The sequence below is a fragment of the Ursus americanus genome, chromosome 36, assembly GCF_024610735.1.
Source record: "Ursus americanus isolate L20-20 chromosome 36, mUrsAme1.1.p, whole genome shotgun sequence".
In the NCBI taxonomy this organism is placed as follows: Eukaryota; Metazoa; Chordata; class Mammalia; order Carnivora; family Ursidae; genus Ursus; species Ursus americanus.
This window is the reverse complement of record NC_142162.1, coordinates 16,569,667-16,594,496: the sequence shown is the minus strand read 5'-3', so window position 1 is coordinate 16,594,496 and position 24,830 is coordinate 16,569,667. Positions and strand designations below refer to the sequence as shown.

The 24,830-nt window shown below is 43.3% G+C and overlaps 1 long non-coding RNA gene across 1 annotated transcript in view; it reads left to right on the top strand.

Annotated features, from left to right (window-relative positions):
• The first annotated feature begins 2,912 nt into the window (after window positions 1-2,912).
• Window positions 2,913-24,830, top strand: part of LOC148107042 (uncharacterized) — a 33,757-nt gene continuing 11,839 nt past the window's right edge. Inside the window, exon 1 of the long non-coding RNA XR_015723199.1 lies at window positions 2,913-3,043. This is a non-coding gene — a long non-coding RNA (uncharacterized LOC148107042). The remainder of the gene's footprint in view (window positions 3,044-24,830) is intronic.

The window sequence follows — 24,830 nt, the reverse complement described above, 5'->3', positions numbered from 1 at the left end:
ATCTGGCTCTCAGCTCAGCAAGGAGTCGGTTCACCCCTCTCCCCCTGTTCCTCTCTCTCTCAAATAAATAAATACAATCTTTAAAAAAAGAATTATTTTTTAAATAATTCTTCCACTGCTTCACACACACACACACACACACACACACACACACACAGATGCCCACATGCGTACGCCACACACAATTTTTAAAAATTGAGATATAATTGACTATGACATGGTGTAAGTTAAAGGTGTACAACATGATGATTTGATATATACATATATTGCAAAATGATTACCATAGTAAGCTTAGTTAACACCACCATCACCACTTATAATTACCTTTTTCTCTTCTGGTGGGAACATTTAAGATTTACTCTCTTAGCAACTTTCAAGTCTATAATACGGTATTGTTAACTATAATCACCATTCTATACATTAGATATGATGGTTGCCTCCCAGTCCTTGGCAACCATCATTCTGTTGTCTATTTTTATGATTTCCATTTTTCAGATTTCACATATAGGTGAGATCATACAGTACTTGCCTTTCACCATCTGACCTATTTCACTCAGCGTAATGCCTTCAAGGTTCATTCGTGCTGTTGCGAGTGGCAAGATTTCTTTCTTTCTCATGGCCCAATCGTACTCTGTCGTGTATATAAACCACATTTTCTTTATTCCTTCATCCACCGATGGACACTTTGATTGTTTCCGTGTCTTGGCTGTTGTGAATAATGCTGCAGTGAACCCGGGAGGACGGATATGTCTTTGAGACAGTGATTTCATGTCCTTTGGATGAATACCCAGAAGTGATATTGCTGGATCGTATGGTGGTTCTATGTTTAGTTTGTTAAGGAACCTCTCTGTGGTTTTCCACGTGGCTGCCCCCCTTTACATTCCCATCAACAGGGCACGGGGTCCCTTTCCCCACATCCTCACCAGCATGAGTTATGTCTTGTGTTTTGACAACAGTCAGTCTAATAGGTGAGGTTCCGATTGGCATTTCTCTGCTGATGAGTGACGTTGGGCAGCTACCTGCTGCCGTTTGGATGTTTTCTTTGGAAAATCGTCTATTCAGGTCTTCTGACCATTTTTTGATCAGAGTATTGTTTTGTTGTTGTTGTTCTTGAGTCATAGGAGTTCCTTTTATATCGGGTAGGTGGTTTGCCAATATTTTTTCCTGCTCTGTGGGAATGAGATGCTCTCTCATTTTGTTGACTGCTGCTTTTGCTGGGCGGAAGCTTTTCACTTTGACGTAGTCCCACTCATGTAATTTTGCTTTTGTTGCTTGTGCTGCGGTGTCATTTTTTTTTTAAGATTTTATTTATTTATTCGACAGAGATAGAGACAGCCAGCGAGAGAGGGAACACAAGCAGGGGGAGTGGGAGAGCAAGAAGCAGGCTCTTAGCAGAGGAGCCTGATGTGGGGCTCGATCCCAGAACGCCGGGATCACGCCCTGAGCCGAAGGCAGACACTCAACCGCTGTGCCACCCAGGCGCCCCTCTGGTGTCATATTTTTAAAAATCATTGTCAAGATCCAAATCAAGGAGGCTTACCCCTATGTTTTCTTTTCCAAGACAGTTTCCGGCCTTACATTTAAGTCTTTAACCAATTTTGAGTTGATTTTTGTGAGTGCTGTAAGGTAGGGGCCCAATTTCATTCTTTTGCCGGTGATCACCCAGTTTTCCAGATACATTTATTGAAGAGACTCTCCTTTCTCTACTGCGTATGCTTGGCTCCCTGGTCAAGATGAGTTGACTGCACGTGTGCCCACACACAATTGCTGGTTCTTTGGATCAAAGGAAATGTTAGGTAAAAAGATAGACATTTCATCAGGTGTTATGCTTTTCTCCTTATACATTTCACTCCATAGCATATTTGACTTTTTTGGTATTTCAGTCATAAACATTTTTGTGTTCAATATAAATTGCATAAATAGCAAATATATGGTTTCCTTTAGCCCATGCTGGCAACACAGTATGATTGACGGTATTTACCCTGGAAACGACTTTCTTCACGACATGTCCTGGGAGTTAGTCACAGAAGGATGTAGGCGTACAGAATTCTTCGGTGGTTTCCGCATTTGTGTTTAAATGCAACACTCGTCTTAATGTGATAAATAAAAATAACTGAAGTCCTCAAGGAAATCGGTGAAAAGCACAGCTTCACGTGGTTGTGTTTTAAGCTGCAGGGTAATACTTGGAGGAGAGCAAAGTCCTGCCGAATGGCCTCCTGAGCGTGGAGCCAACCTGAGCCGGATTCCATTCAGACTGCGGGCACCCTGTAATGCTTCGAGTTCAAGGTACAGAACCTCAGCACCATCACAGGACACGCTGCTTTCTGCTGCTTCTTTTTATGTTACAGTAAATCAGCTGTTGGAAAGAAGATTCGTAAACTTTGTTCATGTACGAACAAGCTTCAGTCCATCCTGCAGCTCCAGAGATGTAAACACTACTTGGAATTTAAATCTGGATGATTCCTAATAGGAGCCGTGATTTGGATTTGGCCGAAAACTCTCAATCTGATTTTCCAGGACAGGCTGCTGACAGCTGCTGGCCAGCACTCCGGCCTGGCCTGGCAGAGCCTGCTTCTCTCCCCTCCTGTTTCCCTCCCTTCGCTTGGGCCTCGGAAATGCCCACCAGCGAACAGCTGCTGGAGGCAGGCGGACAGGCCTGGCAGGGACAGGTGGCCCCACCTGCGTCTCAGTGGTGCCAGCTCCAACAACTGTCCCCAGGCTGGGAGAGGGGCAGTGGGGCAGAAAGACAAAAACAGGGATGGGGCGGGGGCAGGGCTGGGGTGGGAGGGAGAGGCTGGGAGTGTGGGCAAAGCCTGCTGGGCTGCTTTAAGCGGCAGGGGTTTGGCTCCTCTGAGGGATCAGCTACCACCACTTAGCATCAGTGAATCAACAACAATCCTCTTGAAAACTACGCCACCTGCCACTGAGGGAGTTTTCTTAAATCCTTGAATCCTGCAATCCCCAGTGGAGTCTGAAACCTGGTAACCTTGACTGACTCCACCAAGAGGCAAAAACAGACCACAAGCACTCCCCTGGCTCTGAGGTGAGTTCACTCGGGTGCTCCCTTCAGAATGGCCCAACAACGGGCAGCTCTGGTTTCAGACAGGCCATGGCCAGAGAGCCAGGGCAGCACAAGCGAGGGACAGTCTGAGCACAGTCCGGCTCTTCAGGGTCCTGGCAGGTTAACCCCAACATCAGCACCTGCCCCTCACTGAGAATTCTCACATTTCTTCCTTTCAGACGAGGCCCTGAAGGGCAGGGTGGAGCACCTCTGTGCTCCTGTGATCACTTTTATGTAACCCGCCACCGTCCAGCCCAGCTCTAGTGTGCTGGGACTTTAGGGACATGGGATTCCTCTTTGGAGGACAGTCCTGGGCTACTGGACATGTTTGGCCACCTGCACAGAGAGAGCCCGGAAGGCCTGGGAGGTTCCGCTTGTGCGCTTAGTCAGACTTGGGGACGCGGTTCCCTTGCCACACCTCAGAAGAGACTCTGAGGTACGACTTATACTCCAGAGCTCCCCTGTAGTATCAGGTGGAAGCTACCTTCTGTAGGATTTTGTCTGAGGTCACTCCTGTAGGGGAGGAAAAATAATTTCCCCTCTATCCTTCTAGATTCTTGGCTGGGACCCCCTGTAATGAAAGGGAGATCAATAAGAGAACAGTTTTAATTATGTAGGCATGTGTATATTTACGAGAGTCCGACAAAAAGAGGAGACTCAAAGAATTGACCCGAGTAGGAAACTTTTATACCTTTTAGATGGTGAAACAATACCTGTGTGAACAATTGACAAGACAAAGGGGTTTGGGCTAGGAGTAGTAACAGCATGAAGAAGGAACAAGGTTTGTTGACATAGCCTTCTTGGCCCTAAATTCCCTCTCTCCGGAAATAAGGATGTCTCCCTTCCTCTTGGCACAGGGAGGGTGCCTTTCACAGGGGAGATTTATCTCCTGCTTTCAGGGAGGTTGGGCAAGGGCAAAGCCACTTTCCTGCTTCTGCCAGGTTCTCAAACTCCTGCTTAAGATAGGAATATGCCGAGGTGCCATACTTTGGGGTACATGTTCTGAACTCCATCACGCCTTTTCCTGGCTGCTTCCCCATCTCCTTCCCAGTTTCCCCTGGAAGCACTTTGTTAATAATTCATTTGCACCTGATCTCTCCTCTCAGTGTCTGCTTCTGGGGAAACCAACTTAAAACAGACAGTGTGTAAAATCCAGGTGTTCCTGAGAGGCATGGTGCCTTGAGGAATAGTGGTTTAAGACCTGGAGGGGCTGGCTTTGATGATTTAGTAAGAGCAGTCCCACTGAAGAGCTGCCCTTGGCAAAACTGAGCTTAAGACAGTTGAGTTTCAGCTTTCTTTCACCCTCCTGAGAAAAGTTTTGGGGTGGGGCAGGAATACAGAAATAAGCCAAAGGCTCTCCTGGGTTTGCGGATTGGAGGCCAAAAGGAGACCTTGGCCTGGGGTTGCCAGGGGTGTTGAACACAGTGTGTGGGGGGCGGAGGTGGGGGGGGGGGTTTCCTGACGGGGGCGGAGGTGGGGGGAGGGGCTCAGTCAATGATCTGGGGATCACTAGGCTGGCCAGCCAGGCTTCTAGGCTAGGATTCCAAAGCAAAATTTGCTACCTACATTTCTGGCAACTTTTTATCATTACTCTAATTCTCTATATGATGAGAATGCAGATTAGGAGAAGTTCGAGGTTGTATTGTTTTAACGATTTTAGTGATGTTTTCCACTATCTGAAAAGCATAGCCTATAGAAAAAAATCCTTTCAAATGGCCTTCTCCTCTAGGTATACAGGTATTTTGTTCTTAATTCTATATCTTGCTCCATTACATATTTTAAAAAGTTATGTGTAAACAGGTACCATTTACTGAATATAAAGAGGAACCAGTTGACTGAGTAGAGCAGGAAATGTAAACAATTTCTTACCCTTCAGGCATGGGTAAGAAAGTACGGTAGAAATGGAAAAGTCTAAATAAATGGAATCAAGTCATATTTATGTTAAATAGTCTGGGACCAAAGCACCAAGAACTTGGCATTAATTTAACTTAAGTAAGCACTTAGGGCTGAAATTATGAGGAAATCTAGTCTCAGTTTATCTTAAAGTCCTGGAGGTACATGATTACTCATGCTTTTTTGCTTAATATGAGGTTGGAAAAAGGTATGGGTGTTAATGGCACATGAAACCTTTTTTAGAACTGTATTTTAGAATTGTTGCTGTGAAGTATGTTACAGCGAAGAGTATTATGCGTGTGTTCAGTGTGAGGAGCTAACAGCCCTACCCTGTGTCCGGTATGAACACTGCCCCAGCATTAACAATTGAATGTACCAACACTCGGGAAGGCTGCGAATTCCCCCGCTCCCCCACTGCATCCTGTCCTTTAAAACATAGACATCCTCACATTTCTATCAATCATTCCTATGCTTCTCTTTACAGCTTTCCACGTAGCTCTGGAGACTTCAATAATAGATTGTTAAGCGTTGCATGTTGTAGACCTTTTTTAGAAACGGAATCACATTGCACGTGTTTTCTTGTTACCGGATTTTTTTTTTCTTCCCACATTGCTTTTGAGACGTGTTAGCTGCAGTTCATTCACTTTCATGGCACTGCATTATTCCACGGTGATTATACCATCAATTTTAATTCATTCCACTCTTGACAGGATTTAGGTTGTTTCCGATTTGGTGAAATCACGAAACTGGCTCTTCTGAATTTTCCCGGTGCACATTTTTGAGCTTCTCTGGGGTACGCCTACGAGTAGAAATACTGGGTCCTCGGTATGTGCCTCCTTCACTTTATAGACAGTGTGTGGGTTCCAGGCAGCTTATCGTGAGTGAAATGGGCAGTGTGACCTCAGGCCTGTGTCACTACCTCTTACCTCCTACCTTGGATGCTTGATTTGGAAATGTGGGAGAGGCAGCACCTTCTGGGGCAAGCCTCGGACTGGTGGTGGATGAAGCCTGTGGAAAACTGCCTCCCCCTGTCTCTTCACCGTGTATCATCAGAGATACATTTCATACAGCTTCTCCAACGAGGACCCAGAGCACCTCTAGCAGCAGCACCGAACGTATCATCTAGCTCTTACTCCTTTCCTGGTTCCATTTCCCCCTCCCCCTGCCCCCCACCAGCCCCCATCACCCTCTCCAACTGAGTGCTTTGTTTAAGCAGGCTGTACTTTCTAGGAAACCCAGGCTAAGATACTTTTATTCTATTATAAACTTTTACAGGTATTAATTTTCTTCTGAGTACCCTCATTAGTTGTGTCTTGACACGTGTTTTTGTTTTTTTGCTTTTTGGGGTTTTTTTGAGAGAGAGAGAGTGTGTGTGTGAGGCATGCAGGGGGAGGAGCAGAGGGGGAGGGAGAATCCCAAGCAGACTCTGCCGCTGAGCACGGGGCCCCTCCTGACCCTGAGATGAGACCTGAGCAGAAATCAAGAGTTGGGCACTTAACCTACCGAGCCACCCAGGCGCCTCTCAACACATTCTGAAATGCAGATCTTTTTTCGAGGAATGAGGGAATTCTAAGACTTTCCCAATCTTCACTATTATTTTGTCATTGACTTATGCATTATTTATAAACATGTCCTTATATTTTCAATTGTATAGATTTTAAGTTATCTTTTTGTTATTAATCTCTGTCTTAGGCACATTGTATTTAGAGGCTATGTTCTGTTAGATACTGATTCTTTGAAATTAATCGAGACGTGCTTTATGGCTTCCTACAGGGTTAATTTTGATAAGTGCTTCATTTGTACTTAAAAAAAAGCCATTTCTTCAGTTTTGTTGTTACAGTGTTCTCTATTATATTTCTCTCCAAATCTTCTGTACACTTGGTGATTGCTTTTCTGTATGTCTAACCTGCCAATCACGGAGAGAGGGATGTTAATGTGTCCTATCATGATGGCAAGTTTGTCATCTTCTCTGGGGCAGCCAATTTTTGCTGTATGTATTTTTGCTTTATATAGTTAGGAAAGGTTAGTCAGGCCTAAAGAATGTAGTGGAGGTCAAGAAAACGATTGCTTCAGGGGCGCCTGGGTGACTCAGTCGTTAAGCCTCTGCCTTCGGCTCAGGGCGTGATCCCGGCGATCTGGGATCGAGCCCCACATCAGGCTCCTCTGCTGGGAGCCTGCTCCTTCCTCTCCCACTCCCCCTGCTTGTGTTCCCTCTCTCACTGGCTGTCTCTCTCTGTGTCAAATAAATAAATAAAATCTAGAAAGAAAGAAAGAAAGAAAGAAAGAAAGAAAGAAAGAAAGAAAGAAAGAAAGAAAGTGATTGCTTCAGCATTTCAAATTCTCCTAGGCTGTTTGAAAAGGACAGAAATGGGTAAGCCTCGGCTGACCTAGGTTTTTTAAAGGAAGCAATGGGTGAACAGGTAAGGAAAACCTCATTTGTCTGTAATAAGTTGTTCTATATGAATATCTGGATTTTCCACAGAACTGAAGTTCAGGCCAATTAAATGTCTAAACCTTTTGAAAAATTAACTGTTTTCCCTCCTCATCCTTTCATCTTGAAAAATTTGAAATCCGCATAAATTTGAAAACGTAGCATAATGAAAGCACATAAAACATGTAGACCCTTCTAAATTCACCAATTGTTAATGTTTTATCATATCTCCTCCCCCTCACCCCACATTTGTTCTGTGACTTGAACCATTAGAAATTAAATGGCAGACTTCGTAACTCTTCACCTCTATATATTTAGCATGTGTCTCCCAAGAATAAAGATATTTTTCTAAAGAACCACAATACGATTATGACATCTAAAATTTTAATATAATCAGTAATATAATCAATAGAATCATCTAATATACAGTCATATCCACACATTTCTCAAATTAAACCCCAAAATGACATCTGTACTTAGTTTTTATTTTGAAAACCTGAGTCTTGAGCTAAAGTCCACATTGCATTTGGTTGTCCTATTTCCTCGTTCTCTTCTGATTCAAGACAGCTCCCTTCTCCAACCCTGTTTTTGGTCTTTCAAGACATCAACATTTTAAGGGTCTTAGAGAATGCGCCGGGGATTGGATTTGTCAGGATGTTTCTGCATGCTAGATGTAGGGTATTTTTAGCAAGACTCCCGTACAGGTGATATTTCCCATACTTGACATCAGGAAGCACATGATGTCTTTTTCTGCCATTATTGGCGATGCTAATTCTTTGATTAGGCTTATTAATGTAAATTTACACGCAATGCAGACTTTTTAGTGTATACAGTTCCATGAGTTCTGGATAAACCTCTACAGTTACATAACCACCATTTCACTCTAGATAGAATATCTCCATCGTCCTCCAAAGTTGCCTTATGCCCTTTTGTCCTCCATCCCCAGTCCTGGCAGCCACAGATCTGATCTCTGTCACTATAGTTTTGCCTTTTCATGAATGTAAAATAAGTGGCATCAGACACTATATAGCCTTTTGTGTTTGGCCTCATTCATTTAGCATAATGCTTTTTGGATTCATCCCGGAGGTTTCATATCAGTAGTTCATTTCTTTTTATTGTTGATTAGCATTTCATTGTATAGACATAACAAAAGTTGTTATTCCTTAACCAGTTGCTGGACACTGGGTTATTTCTAGCTTTTTCTTTTTTTTAAAGATTGTATTTATTTATTTGACAGAGATACAGACAGCCAGCGAGAGAGGGAGCACAAGCAGGGGGAGTGGGAGAGGAAGAAGCAGGCTCATAGCAGAGGAGCCTGATGTGGGGCTCGATCCCATAACGCCGGGATCACGCCCTGAGCCGAAGGCAGACGCTTAACCGCTGTGCCACCCAGGCGCCCCTATTTCTAGCTTTTAGCTATTATGACTGAAGCTGCTGCGAACGTTCATGTGGACTTGTTTATAATTCTCTCCAGTAAATACCCAGGAATGGGACTGCTGGATTATATGGTTAAGTATATGCTTAACTTTATTCATATAAAGTTACTCTCAAACTATTTTCCAAAGTGACTGTACCCTTTTGCACGTGTGCCAGCAACGTCTAAGAATTCTATCACATCGCATCCTGGGCAGCACTTGGTATTGTCAGTCTTTTTAATTTTGGCTATTCTAGTAGCTGGGGCAGTAGACTCTCACGATAGGGTGGTGCTAAGTGTAATTACGTGGTAAGGCAGTGCCCATCACATCTGTCCACTGTAAGTATTCTTTTGTTTCTCTGTCACTAGTATGCAATTTTTAGATGATACTTTGAGATCTTGCATGTAGTTTCTTTCCTTCAATCATTTTGGTATCTATTGATGAAATTTTCCTGAATCAATTTTTATGATGGCGATTGCAAAATAATGACTTAAGAAAAATTTTATAATTTTTCTACGTTAGCTGATAGACTTTGGAAGAAAGAGTTTCTCCCCCTTTCCTCCTACCCCTTCGGTCTCAGTATCTACACACATAAAGATTCTTTGTTATAGAGTCCATTATAATCCATTACTGACACTATTTTGGTGCTCAAATGATCGTGGATTTGACCATGGGAACCTCTTCAAGCTGGCTCCTGTGACCTTTTGACATGTCTCCATCAGTCTTTGAGCATGCCCTTCCTTTCAAGAACAATAAGCTTTCCAGACTTTCCTGGAACTAGTTATTTCTCTAAGGAGCCCTGATTTCTTTTAGTGAGGAATGTTATTTAAAAAACAAATTTTGGATATCCTACTTATGGAAGTATCATTTTTTCTAAGCCTGTTCAGCGGGCAGACCTGGAATATATACTGTATTTTAAAGAATAGGGGCACCTGAGTGATTCAGTCAGTTAAGCGTCAGACTCCGATTTTGGCTCAGGTGGTCGTCTTGGGGTCCTGAGATGGAGACCCAAGTTGGGTTCCAAGCTCAGTGCAGAGTCTGCTAGGGATTCTCTCTCTCCCTCTGCCCCTCCCCTCCTTGCACTCTCTCTCTCAAAGAAACAAATAAAATCTTCAAAAAATAATAATAATATTGAGTGTATATTGATACCTCCAATTCAAATCCAATATCATAGAGGTCTTTTTTACATTCTCCCACAGTGAGAATCTTGGTTCCCCAAAGTATCAATATATTTATTTTTCTACCTTACGAGTACACACAAAATAGTTTCAAAATTCTCACACTGGCTGTTTTACTAACAACAAACTTATTAAGTAAATTCAAGATTTATTTTGCAATTCTTTTTGCCCTCAGGATGTTTTCAATTCAGATTATGTTGTTTTCGAAAATTACTTAATTTTTTTCTCTAGTGTTATGCTAGCAATTTGATGTACAGTTAAATCGATTTGTGTCTGAATTTAATTTTAGAGTTTGATTCATTCATCCTTTTAAATTTTATTTTGTTTTCTTGGTTTAATAATGTAGGTCTTGTTTTCAACAAGACAGCTGATAAATTTCTCCTAATAACTTCAGAGAGAGGTTTTTTTTTAAAGATTTTATTCATTTATTTGAGAAAGAGAGAGAGCATGTAGGGCTGGAGCGGGGAGAACAGGGAGCGAAGCAGAGTACCCCCTGAGCAGGGAGCCCTACGAGGCAGGGCTTGGTCCCAGGACTCTTGAGATCATGATCTGAGCCTAAGGCAGCCGCTTAACCAACTGAGCCACCCAGGCGCCCCAGAGAGAGTTTTATCTATAGAACCATCATGACCAAATGATGCTGGAGTGTAGGTTAATCTAATTTTAGAGGAAGGTTTTTAGTGACAACCATAGGACCCTGTGACATTACGAAAATAGTTATCACTATCCTCTCATTAGATGGTAAGCTCCTTTGGAACATGGACAACGTCTTTGAGTCCCCAGAACCTAACAAATGATCAACACATAAAAGTTGTTCACTCTTATGATAAAGATAAAAAAATCTTTATCGAATGAATGGAAAGATGAACAAACAAGTGAGTAGAAGGAAATAATATGTCAACAAACTAAAATAATGGGCTTGCACCAACTAATTCAAATTTGTTAGGACTGAATGAAGTGTGATACTTATGTTATAGAAGAAAAAACAAGACATGTACAAATGTATAGAATATGGGATTCCTGGCTTAACAGCAATGTAAAAGGACCTGAGAGCTTTCATTGATTGGATATTACTGCTTAAAAAGCTCAAAAGCCTAATACATTTTTAGACCTTGTTATATTTGTGCAATATCCAGATAGCCCCAACGCCCATTGCCCTGGTCAGACGACCCTCAAGTGCTATATGCAATTCTAAGTTACACACTTTTTTAACAGGACATTGATACACAGGAAGGGTTTTTAGGAGGGTGACCGTGAGCCTGAGGGGTCTGAAAACCACACCAAGGTAGCGGATGCTGGAAGGTCCTGGAGAAGATTTGAGATGAAATAACAATTCAATCAAATTTGTGAAAGACATGGAGGAAAAAGGTCAGTCACTTTGCAGAGCTTCAAATAGCAGAACTAAGACCAATTCATGTCAGGTGTAGCGGCTCCTTCAGCCCAATGTAAGAAGATACTTTCTTATAGACTTGAACAGAACGGGAATGAGGACCCTCAACTGGGTGAGCTGCAAAGATGGTGAGGTCCATGACATCATCCAACACGAGCTGTGATCATCTTTTAGGAATGCTAGAGGGGCACACCCCGCTTTGAGTTATTCCAAACGTACTTGAAAGAGCTGTCCAACTGAAAGATTCCACACCCTAATCCTTTGGGTCAGTATCATCATTAAAGGTCATTGGTGTTCTCTAATCATTAGATTCCTCTAAGATTGGAGGGATATTTCTAATATTGATATGTGTGGTTTCTCTGTCACTATGTCACCATGTGGCTCCCAACTGTTTATCAAATCTCGATCACAAAATGCCAATCCTCAAGATGCTTGCTGTCAAAAAGGATCCCTGATCAAATCAATTTCTAAAATACTGCCTAATACAGTCCTCGGAGAAACTTACAATCACTCATCCAGAACATATTAGAGGATGTGAGAAGAAAGTTGTTTTTACTTGAACTCAGAATTTCCTAACCCTACGGAAACGTAGGGTTTCCGAACCCTACGTTTTTCTTAACAAAATAGATATCTCTTCTTCCAAGGCTCCTTGATAATGCTGCCTGCTTTCCTTGTTGTTCTATCTCCTGCTGGGGTCATCCTCATTTAACGTGGTCTCTGCAAGACTTCAGCCGCAACATAATTTTCTACATCAACCACAAGGTGGCTCTGCTGGTCTTACAAAAGCAGGCTGCGAGCACTTTCCAGCCTCTGCCTCGCAGGGTCCTGTACAGGAAGGGCTTGAGTCTGTGCTGCAGAAGGTGGCCGGGACCCAGAAAACTGGGGTGTTAGCTGTATACACAGGTTACCTTAGAAATATTGTCATCGGGCTCAGATGGGTAGTTTGCAGAAGAATGCGGTGAGAACTGGGGCTCTATAGTTGTCCGTCCAAGTTTCTGTTTTGAGGATACATTTCCATGGAGTTCATGAATGGGACTCTCTTCTTCTAGGTCAGTGAAGAGTGGAGCACCTGCAATCTGGGAAGAGACTTTTCCTGAGAAAGTAACTGTTCCCAACTAAGCATATTTTCAGTTCCCTTCAGAAATCTGAGAACAAAGAGATGCTGAAGCAGGAAGCCAGAGCTGTTGGCCCTGAGCTCTTCTGCGTCCTAACCTCCGGCTTAACCCTCCATGCTGATGAATTCATTTTAAGTAGCCCCAGCAGGAGCAATTCAATGGTGCTCCGAGCCTGATTGCACCGTTCTTGAAGAATTGATTTTTGCAGGTGTATGCATTTCTAATGAATGGGAAAAATAATTGTCCTCAAGGCTATGAAAGGGATATTTCTGACTGAGTTGAAAGAGCCTCTGTGAGCTGTGCTGTGGGTGGGCAAGAAGGGTGAGTGATTTTCAAGGGCTCTCAGTATCCTGTGGTTGCTAATTCTAAGGTCTTGTGTTCGTGAACGATAACTTCAGATATCTCCAGAAAAATCTACCTTTTCATATCAATTCTTTTCTCCAATTTTTTGCCTACTCTGTTCTTTCTTTCAAGCCCTCTCTCACTTTCAGAATTGTATTCATTCATTTATTCGAAATATTTAGCACTTACTCTTTGTAAAGCACATATGCTAAGTGCTATAGGGTATTCGAAGATGAATCCCCTTGACATAGAGGCTGGGAGGTTTGAGATAGACAAATACATAAAAAGTAGCAAGTTGAGCCAAAGGTCCAACAGGACAGAAAATGGATGCTGGATATGGAACTTTCAGCCTCTAGATTCTAAACTAGAACCCTGCCTCCCAATGTGCAAGAGGTCTTTTTAAAATCCTCTCCCAGAGAATTGTCTGTGCTCAAGCCCCATTATTCTTTGACATTGTCTACGAGTTCTCAAACAATTAGAGAGGGACAGGAGGATCAGTGCTTGTGTCACTATTGAGCCCTGGGGTTCCAGGAAGGATAGTACTGACAAAAAGGTAATTGTATCTAGAAGAGAAATTAGCAAATATATATAAGTGATGGAAGTGTAGGGTGATATTTTGGTTGACCAAAAACATTTTCTTGATATTACTGCCCAGCAGGATATGATACTTGATAAAGAAATATGTTGCCTTCTTCCAACTGACATTTTGATCCCCGTTTTTTGTTAACAAAATTTTTAAATGTGTAAGAATAGTACCATGAATATGCATTTCCTCAACACCAAGACCCAACAGTTGCTAACATTTCACCGTATTAGCTTTGTCTTTGTGTATATTTCCAAAATGTCTTTTAAAGATACTTCCCCTCAAACTAGGATCCAATTAAGTCTCATGCATTGTATGAGAAGACTCTTCTAAGTAAGGAGAGTGTGCAAGGTACAATGCAAAATGTACTTTGCATTTAAAAAAATGCAAAAAAAAATGACTTTGTGAAGAGAACATGCCAGTTGTTTCACAGATAGGAATGTCCCACATTCTAGATTCATCTTATGGTTTCCTGCTGATGCTTGAAGACTTGCTCCACTATCCTCCTGTACTTTCTAGAAATTGCAAAATGAGGTCTAACAATGGCCCTGCACATAGTCTCTCTGGCTTACATTTTCTAGAGGGTAATCTTTGGTCCTTTAGTTTGCTGTCTGGTTAGCAGACAACAGCAAGTGCTGGCAAGGGTGTGGAGAAAGGGGAGCCCTGGTACATTGCTGGGGGGAATGTGAAATGGTGTCACTTTGGAAAACAGTTTGATTGTTTCTTAAAAAGTTAAACACAAACACACATATAACCAGAAATTCCAGTTCCAAGTATCCACAGGTCCACGCAGGTCCACACAAAGACTTGTGCATGAATGTTCACTGCTGCGTTACGAAAAATGGCCAAAAAGTGGAAGTAACCCAAGTGTCCACCAACTGGTGAATAGATAAACAAAATTTGGTATACCCAGACAATGGAATTTTATTCAGCAATTAAAGAAATTAATGTACTATTGCAGTTCCTCAAAAAATAAAAATAAACAGAACTACTATGGTCTAGCAATCCCACTTCTGAGTATATAGCCAAAAGAATTGAAAGTGGAATCCTAAGGAGATATTTGTACACTCCTGTTCATAGCAGCATCATTCACCAGGGGTGGAAGCAACCCAAATGTCCATCGATGGATGGATGGATAAGCAAAATGTCACACACACACACACAATGAAATGTTCAGCTTCTTAAAGGAAGAAATCTTGTCACATGCTGTAACATGGATGACTCATGAGGGCATTATGCTAAGTAAAAGAAACCAGTCACAGAAAGAAAAATACTGTATGATTCCATTTACATGAGGTGGGTAAGGTAGTCACACTCATCAAAGCAGAAAGTAGAATGGTGCTTACGTGCCTCCTCGAGCTCCAGATTCTAGCTGGGGTCAGCCAGTGGGAAGCGCAGGGAGGAGACTGTAGGCAGGAGGAGAGTGCAGTAGGGTATTGATTGCCCCAGGTACTTCCCGACCAGGTTGCTGGGGACTGGCAGCGTCCCTCTACCAAGGCCACAGCGCCTGTTGGGTGGCCCTCTCCATGAAGATACGCTCTCAGGATTCCAAGACCTGTTCCTTTGCCTTGTTCTTTCAGACCCAAGAGTAGTAACTCTCCAGGGCTACTGCACTGTACCTTGCACATTTCTTTAAGCTCGGCAATCACACTTGCAGGTAGTTCCTTTATTAAATTCTACTCAAATCACCCAGTGAGTGTGCAGCCTTCTTTCTGCCGGGGTCCTGAGGGCTTCCTTGGCTCACACCCACATCTGGTGGGACTCTACATGAGAAGCTTCCCTAGAAAAAGTAGGAGCGTGAGAAATAAAATTGTTTAGACTTTGTGGATATTGCGGTTGACTAGACAACATCCATTCTACTCCAGATAATTAGTCCAAGCCAATAATGCTAATCCCACCCATGTGTCAGTGACTGGTTCAAAAATGAACATGGGACCCAACCTGGGTAAATGAGTTCTAAGGAGAAGTCTTCAGGGGGAGATTCTGGGGGAAATTTTCTTGTTTCTAATAGAGAAACACCAGAAGAGACAGAGTACCAACTTCCCATGGCTACTGAAGTGCCTGGAGCACCTGTGTTTATCTTGCTACAAGCTCGAAGATAAAATCAGTAACAAAGATATGAGTGGGGGGATGGAAAGAACCCAAGTCCTTGATGTCGTTGTTGAGTCAGGGAATTCATGAATTCTGGGGCCAACCCCACTTCTGCACTTCCTGTATGCAGGATGATCTTTTTGAAAAGATATTTTTGATTAATCTAGCCGGAATCAGTGTCTCTGTAAATTATAACCAAGGATTCATTGCATGTCTAAGCTTGTCTCTATTTTATGCTCCAACTTTAATGATAGTTTAGTTGGCACTATAATTGGAGGCTGAACATTATTTTTCATCAGGATGGTGTTGTAGTTTCAGACAGACTCTGAAGTGAGATTTTCAAGATTCAAATCCTGGCTCAGTCATTGACTGGCTGTGTCTCCAGACAAGTGTCAAAGATTGCCAGATTTAACAAGTAAAAATGCAAGGTGCCTAGTTACATGTAAATTATTTCTAATTGCCTATACAATGTACACTGAGATAAAAGAAAAATATTACATGGAGCATATTGAAAGTAAAAATTATTTTTTATCTATCTGAAATATCCAAGATATCTAAATTACATACCTCTTTAATTATATTTCCCGGATGCTTTGGCTGTTCTCTGATAGATCTTTGTGATGTAGAATTTGCTTATTAAATTCTTTACAGGGGCACCTGGGTGGCTCAGTTGGTTAATTGTCTGTCTTTGGCTCAGGTCATGATCCTGGGGTCCCGGGATGGAGCCCTACTTTGGGCTCCCTTCTCTGGCTCGGTGGGGAGCCTACTTCTCCCTCTCCCTCTGCCCTTCCCCCCAATTTATGCTTGCTCTCTCAAATAAATAAAATCTTTTTAAAAAATTCCTTACAGGCACAGTCTAAGTCCACACATTGTAAGATAGCTTCTACAGTGGTCCCAGCTAACTCCTGGCGTTCTTTTGTCTCCTGAACATTACTGAACATTAATGAGCAAACACTCTGTATTTGCATTATGAGCCAGTTTACTGAGCATATAGAGTTAATAACTCTGAGAACTGTCCTCTAAATGTATTTCAGTGAGACACTTCATACTATCCTTTCTGGCATAAATTGCTTTTCCATTCTTCAGGATTGCATCAGATCTTTTGATCCGTGACTTTTAAAAATGTTCACTGACAAAAAAAGAGCATTGTCATCAAATTTTATTCCATTATTCTTCAACCCCGCACATGAAAATTTTACTTGCTCCCTGCTGGAAGAGTATTTAGTAGCTCTATGAAAAAGAATACAATTCTTCAAGGGATGAAATCACTTTTAAAAAGAGTCATGGCAAGCAGCGTAATAATTACCCACTTCAAGTAGGGATTTACCTATTCACATACGGTTTTATTCCTTTTAAGAGCAGCATTGACATTTAAATGATTACTATTTTGCCAATGTTTTCTTTAATGCATTCAACAATGAATGCATTTAGCAGCGGAGTTCTGTAATAAAGCTGTTTGCTCTTCTTTCAACATAATCCTATTGCTAAAGAGATATTGAAAATTATGAGCAAGAAAAAAATAGGCTCAGTGGATTTTTGGAGCCTTTTAGCATTTAACTATTATTTCAGTGCTTTAAATAAACTGGCATTCTCGCAACTACAATTGTTAAGAGAACCAATGGGGTTTTGAATCCCGGAGAATTGAAGAACACTGACAAGTGTGTCAGGGGTGTGCAAGACCGCTCCTACATTCAGAAACTTGTGCGCAGAACTCGTGCAACTCCACAAATAGTCATATCCATTACTAAGACTTATAGGGACATACAGAGAGGATACAGAGCCAGATCATATGGGGAAAAGACATCAATGGAGGCTGGCAGAATCCACACACAGGCTTCTGTGTCCTCTTTTCCTCTTATGGGGCCACCCAGAATGCACTCTTCCCCTAGCAACGCTTATGCAACATTTCTGCCCAGGGAAGGCCATTGGTGTCTCCGTACCTCAGTATGGTATGTTTGTCGCAATTAATGAACCAATGACTCTTATTAAAACCCTACTTTATTCAAATTCACCTTAATTTTCAACTAATGTCCTTTTTCTGTTCATGGAACTCATCCAAGATGCATTGTACTTAGTGATCATGTCTCCACAAGCTTTTCTGGACTAAAAGCGTCTGACTTTGTGTACTGATCTGAAATTATTTCTAATTAGTGGTGGTTACTTTCTGGATTTGGGGCTTTGGCTGATAGTTTTCCCAATGAATAAGTTGTGAGAATAAAAGGCACTGCATGGGAAATACAATGATATTGTAATAGTGTTGTACGGTGACTGCTGGTAGCTATGCTTGTGGTGAGCACGGCACGATGCAGAGAGAAATCGGATCGCTATGTTGTACGTCCGAAGCTAATGTGAGAACATTGTGTGTCAACTATACTCAAAGAAATTTTAATAATAGTTTTCCTCTCTGGTGAATAGGAAAAATGCTTTCCTTGTTGTTCCCCTCTTTTGATCTTCCTTTAGCCAAATGGTAGGAGGCGGTAAAGGAGTTCAGCTAGTGTTACCATTTAAATGTACCAATAACTGGCAGAGGCAAAAAGCTTGAATTGCTGAAAACATAATTGCAAAAACAACAACAGCAAAAAAACTGAAGACATTTAGGGCATTCTGACAAGGTCAACATAGGGTAGGGGATGAAATCATTATTTAGGGCCATATTCTGTATATGTCAGAACATCTGACAACCCTGCCTTGGGGTCACCACCCCTGGACTTTCCTCTGACCCAGGAGAGGCTTGCTGAAACCCTGAAGATGGAGACAGGCTGAGACACAGGGGATGGGTGGCCAGCCCCGGGGTCTCCACAGATAGACTTTCTCCTCTTATCTGGACTTTGGTCCTGGTGTGAGCCTTGCTGGCTCCCATGGGCTTTTAATATTTTCCATTCCTGGCTGCTGTACAACATTGCACCTCAAAAATGCATCCTCCCCCTCACCAAAGGGCACGCCTTTCCAGTGAGAGGAACCCGAGGCCGGTGAGTGGAGGTGACCCATGCGCTCTGGGTTTGGAGGGGCCCTAGCCCCGTGCTTTGAGCAAGAGGTGGCAGAAATGTCTTCTCAGCCAAAGGAGCCAAGCTCCCTGGCCAGCCGGAGGCCTCGGGGTCCCACAGGAAGCCTGGATCCTCGGAAAGCTGGGGGACACCTGCTTGGTTCCATCTGGGCCTCTAGGCCCCTTCCACTTGGCTTTACCTCTCTGAGCCCTAAGGACCCCGTCTGCACGGCTCGCGGGCTGCCCGTTTGGGTCATCCGGGTCATTTAACCCCCCCCCCCCCCCGCCAATGCCCACCCTCAGAACCACTGATTTCAGGGTACGGGGTGCAGCCTGGACGTCGGCATGTTTTAAAAGCTCTCAGTGATTCGCTCGCAGCTGCAGCTGAGACCCGCTGGCTCTGGTGGGAACGTGCTGTCTGTGGGACTTTGATGAGCCGGGGCGCCACACCGCCCGTTGTCCCGAAAATACAATCCCACGGGTGCCTGAGATCCACTGACGGGTGGAGGGAAAGCACTTTGCAAAGGCAGGTGAGGGGTCCTGCGGGTTTGCTCTGGGCCTTTCCGAGCCTGCCCTGCCCACAGACAGATGCGTCTGAGCCACCAGCCGCGGGCCCAGGCCGGAACCCCGCAGACCTGCCCTGGTGACCCCTGTCCCGGGCGGGCCAGGTCCTCCCGGGAGGGACCCAGCCTCGTGGCGGACCGACCTCCTTCCCTTCCAGACCCAGGCCCTGAACCCGAGCGTGGGACTGGGAGGCAGAGGTCGCCCCGCCCCCATCCCCGCTCACTGCATGTTGGGGTACCAGCGGTCACTGCAGAATTAAACAGGGAGGGAGCCAGTGTCCTGTGGGGAGGAGGGGAGTCTGGGGGCCTAGGGTGGGGGCGGGGGAGAGCGACATCTGCTTTCCCCATCCTGAGGAGAGAGCATCCGCGAAGGTTCCACAGCCCAGAGGAAGAACACAGCCGGAGAGCCAGGCACCTTGGGGAAGCGAGTGGAGAGCCCCCCGGGCCACCCCCGGCGCCACATCCCCGAGTCAGCGTGGGCTGGGACACAGGAGGAGAGAACAGCTTCTTCCAGGGGGCGGCACAGCCCCTGCCTGAGGAGCTTCGGCCGAAGTCCAGCCCCCCGGAGGCCGGAGCCCTCAGCCTCCCCAGGCCCGAGGTTCTCCCACACGTCAGCGAGCAGGCCTGGGGCTGGGGTCCCCACGGGAGACTTCACCAGCAGAAGTGGCCCGTGTTCTTCAGGCGCTGGCTGGAGAAGGTTCTTCTGAGGCTTCCTCGCTGCCCTGCCTCCCGCCTCCTGGCCAGGGTAGGAGAGACGGAGACAAAGGGAGTGTTGTGAAGGGGTTTCAAACCCTTGTGAGGGATGACTTGTGATTATCAATTCTCCAGGGATCGTTTATTTCCCCTCGAATCTGAAGTAGGTACATTTCTTGGCAGGCTGCTGGGAGGTGCTGGTCTTTCTATGTAGGTCATCCATTTACTGAAGGTATAGTCCTTGGGTCCCAATCTTGTGTGGGGAGTAGGGTTTTATTAGACCCCCCCATCTTGAGTGTCCTGGTTTCTTTCCTATCACCTTGCCTCCATGAGGCTGTGAAAACTGAAGTTCAGTTCACTTCAACACTGGGAGGTCTGTCACAGATCGGCTGGCTTGACGAAGTCCTAAAGATAAAAGTGGGTTTCAAGGCTTAACTTAGCTCTCCGGATTCTTGGGTTTTGGGCCCAAGTACGTCTTATTTTCTTCCTAGCTCAACAGTGTGTTTAAGAAAATTTAAACATTTGGGGCGCCTGGGTGGCTCAGTCGTTAAGTGTCTGCCTTTGGCTCAGGGCGTGATTCCAGAGTCCTGGGATCGAGCCCTGCATCGGGCTCCCTGCTCCACTGGGAGCCTGCTTCTTCCTCTCCCACTCCCCCTGCTTGTGTTCCCTCTCTCCTTGGCTGTCTCTGTCAAATAAATGAATAAAATCTTTAAAAAAAAATTTAAACATTTTATTCAGAATTTGTTTTCAGAAGAAAGCTTGCTCAGGGTACCTAGTCTACTGTACTACCAGGAAAAGTAGTCATCTCAGTCTCTTAATCTAAAAGTTGAGACAGTTGGACTGGAAAAGAAGGTCCTACCATTTTGGGCACAGAGTCTTGAAAATTTGAAAGAAGTTAGGGTCTGGGGACTGACGCTCTTTCCAGGAAAATGTGTATGTACACACACACACAGTGTGTGTGCATGAGTGTTCCCTTGAAGGTGTTCAAGGTTAAGAACTCACAAGCAAACTGTTCTCTTGAGATCCTTGCCAAGGTCGACTTTCCATAGCCTTGCAGTGTTCTCTGTGGGGTTTGAGGGCAGAGAGTTTCCATGACTCCTCTTGATAGTTCTGAAGAACACAGACTTCTGTTTCTGTGTCAGACCTTGCAGGATCTTTAGGACCTGATGGGGAAGGGAAAACATGTCTGTGGCTCAAGTCTCATACAGAGCTGAAGCAAAACAGAGCTTGCTGTTCATTCAAAAAATATTTACTGAACTTGCTCTAATTATCTATTCCCGGATAAAAAACTGCCCCCAAATGTAATGACTTAAAACCAGAACAAACAATAGAAATCTGGGTAGAAGTTCTCTTACCTCTGAAGACCTAGCTGGAATACAGGACATGTCTTGGTGGCAGAAAAATGAAAGACTATGCAGACATGTTTTAAAACTACCGTATAACCCTTCTGCATGACAGGCACTGGGCAAGGCACTTGGCACAGAGTGGTAAGTCCTACAGACTCTTCCCTGGTGGTGCTTGGGGTCTAGTGGTGAAGATAAACACTAATAGAATATTATTACAAGTAAGTATGCAATTGGGAACATTGATGAGTAGAGGAAACCATGAAAAATTATATCACATTTGTATGACCAGGACCAGAGACCCAAGAGAGAATTTCCTCAAGAAGAGACATCAAACTGCCGGCAATTATTGTTTAGGTCTTAAAATAGATCTCAAATCTGTCCACTCCCCTCCATTTCCATCGTCGCCACAGCCATCAGCATCTCTCATGCAGATGACTGCCCCAGGCCCCTAAGGACTCCCCACTTCTATTCCTACCCCCCGCAGTCCCTTCTCATGGAAGCCAGAGTGCATTAAAAAAACACCTCATATTAGATCAGGTTGCATTTTTATATGTCTTCATTGAGTTATAGTCAATATACAATGAAGTGCACATTTTTAAGTGTAAAATTGGATGAGTATTGACATATGTACACACTCATGAAGCCATCGCTATGATAAAGATACTAAACATCACTCCCCAAACTGCCTCATGACCCTCACCTCCCATCCCCAGGCAATCCCGACTCTGCTTTCTGTCACTATAGACTTGTTTGCATTTTTTAGAATTTTACGTAAGTGGAATCTTATAATATGTACTATCTGGTATGGTTTAATGATTTCATTCTGCTATCAGTAGTTGTTTCTTTTTACTGCTGACTAGTATTTTTTATATGGACGTACCACACTGTTTATTCATTTACTTTTTGGACAGACATTGGGTTATTTCCAGTTTTTAGCTGTTACAAATAAAACTGCTATAGTATTCATGTAGAAGACTCATGTGGACATAGACTTTTATTTCTTTTTGGTAAATACCAGACAGTGGAATGGCAGGGTCATATGGTTGGTCTATGTTTAGCTCTTTAAGGAATTACCAAAATGTTTCCCAAAATAGTTGTGCTATTTTACCTTCCCATCTGAAGCGTCTGAGCTTTTCAGGTGCTCCACATGCTCTCCAGCAGTGGGTATGGTCAGTCTTTTTCATGCTAGACTTTCTAATTGGTGGTCAGTAGTATCTCACTGTGGTTTTAATTTGCACTTCCCTGGTAACTAATGATGTTGAGCATCTTTTCATGTGCTTATTGTCAAGCTCACATGCAGGTGACAAAGCTCGGCCTGGATGATTCAGCTTATAAAGATACAATGAGCCACTTTTCAAACTAGACCTTTACTTATACAGACAATGAATTGAAGAGTAAGCCAAAGATGCCAGCTCCCCATGGTTCTTGCCCTACACAGCAAAAAGGCTGACTGAGACAAGAGAGGCTAGACAACTAGAACGTGAGATGTGGGAAACCCCATTGCTGAGGAGCCAAATCTAGACTCCAGCCAAGAGGCTGTATATTCTGCAGCTCTATTCTGGGGTGGGGTTAGGGGTGGGGGCAGAAAGCCAGATCAGATCCCAGGAGGAGAGATGAAGCGGTCTCATGGAAGCCTCTCAGGGGAGACTGCCTTGAGCTCCTCACAAGCCTCCGAACCTCTCCTGTTCCCGAAGGATCATGGGGCATTATGTGCAGACTCAGGCCTCTGTCTGCGGGGTGGCAGGGTGCCACGGCAAAGCCGTTCCCTGCGCTTATTTACCACTCACGTGTCTTCTTTAATGAAGTGTCTCTTTACATCTTTTGCTCACTGTTTTTTTTTTTAAGTTTTAATTTTAAGTCCAGTTAACATACAGTGTTTTATTAGTTTCAGGTGTACAGTATGGTGATTCAACACTTCCATACATCACCATCTTTTGTCCACTTTTAAAATTGGGCCGTTTGTCTTGTTATTGAGTTGTAAAAATCCTTTATGTATTCTATATATAAATCCTTTTTAGGATATTGTATTTTGCAAATAACATTTCCTAGTTGGTGGCTTACCTTTGCTTTCTTAGTGGTGTCTTTGGGAAAGTTCAAGTTTGAAATTTTGATGAAGTCAGGCTTATCAAGAATGTTCATTTATTGGTAGTACTCTTTGTGACATATCTCAGGAATATTTGCCTGGCCCATGGTCACAAAAATTTTCTGTTTTCTTGTGGGTTTTAGAAGTTTTATAGTTTTAGTTCTTATATATAGGGTTGTGATACATTTTGAATTAATTTTTGGGTATGATGTGAATTAAGAGGTTCAATTTTTTCTCCACATACATATCTGTTGTTTCAGCACCGTTTGTTGGAAAGATTTTCCCTTCCCTATTAGATTACCTTGGAAAATTTGTTGAAAACCACTTAGCCTATATTTATGTGGAACGACTTCTATATTCTCTTTCATATTCCATTGATCTGTACGTTTATCTTTATGCCAATACCACACTGTCTGAAATCAGGCAGGGTAAGTCTTCCAATTTTATCCTTCATTTGAAAAATAATTTTGGCCATCCTAGATTCTCTGCCATTAATATGATGCTTCTTTAAAAAAAAATTGGTAGCTTTTGTTTTTCTAAGTTGCGGGTCTGGTAAACAGTTTTCTACAGTTTGTATAGAATCTCTCCAGAAACCATCTAGGTCAGTGCGTTTTGGGAGGGTAGTAGTTGCTTTCTGACAATTTCCTGAAAAATAATCCATTTTGCCCACATGTTCAAATATGTTTGCCTAGAGGTGAGAAAAAGAACCACTTGTAATTCAAGTGATTATCATTTTTTTCCCATTGGCGGTTAATTTTCTTATTTTGGGTAGTATTTGTGCCCCTCCTTTTCCTTGACTAGGTTATAGAATTTATTTTTCAAAGAGTTAATATACTTTTCATTCAAATAACCAGCTTTTATATTTGTCCTTTTCTTATTTAATATAATGCTTTTCTATTTTATTTATTTTTAGTAGGATCTATGCCCAGCAAGGGGCTCAAACTCACAACCTTGAGATCAAGAGTCACATCCTCCGCCAGCTGAGCCAGCCAGGAGCGCCTATGCTTTTCCATTTTTATCTTTTTCTTTAAATGTTTTTTTATTGTAATATGTGAGTCACCATACAGTACATCCCTGGTTTCTGATGTAAAGTTCGATGATTCATTAGTTGTGTATAACACCCAGTGCACCATGCAATACGTGCCCTCCTTACTACCCATCACCAGTCTATCCCATTCCCCCACCTCCCTCCCCTCTGAAGCCCTCAGTTTGTTTCTCAGAGTCCATAGTCTCTCATGTTTCATTCCCCCTTCTGATTACCCCCCCTTTCTTTATCCCTTTCTTCCCCTACCGATCATCCTAGTTCTTATGTTCCATAGATGAGAGAAATCATATGATAATTGTCTTTCTCTGCTTGACTTATTTCACTTAGCATTATCTCCTCCAATGCCGTCCATGTTGCAGCAAATGTTGAGAACTCATTATTTCTGATAGCTGAGTAATATTCCTTTGTATAGATGGACCACAACTTCTTAATCCAGTCATCTGTTGAAGGGCATCTCGGTTCCTTCCACAATATAGCTATTGTGGACAATGCTGCTATGAGCACTGGGGTGCATATGGCCCTTCTCTTCACTACGTCTGTCTCTTTGGGGTAAATACCCAGTAGTGCAATGGCTGGGTCATAGGGTAGCTCCATTTTTAACCTTTTAAGGGACCTCCACAC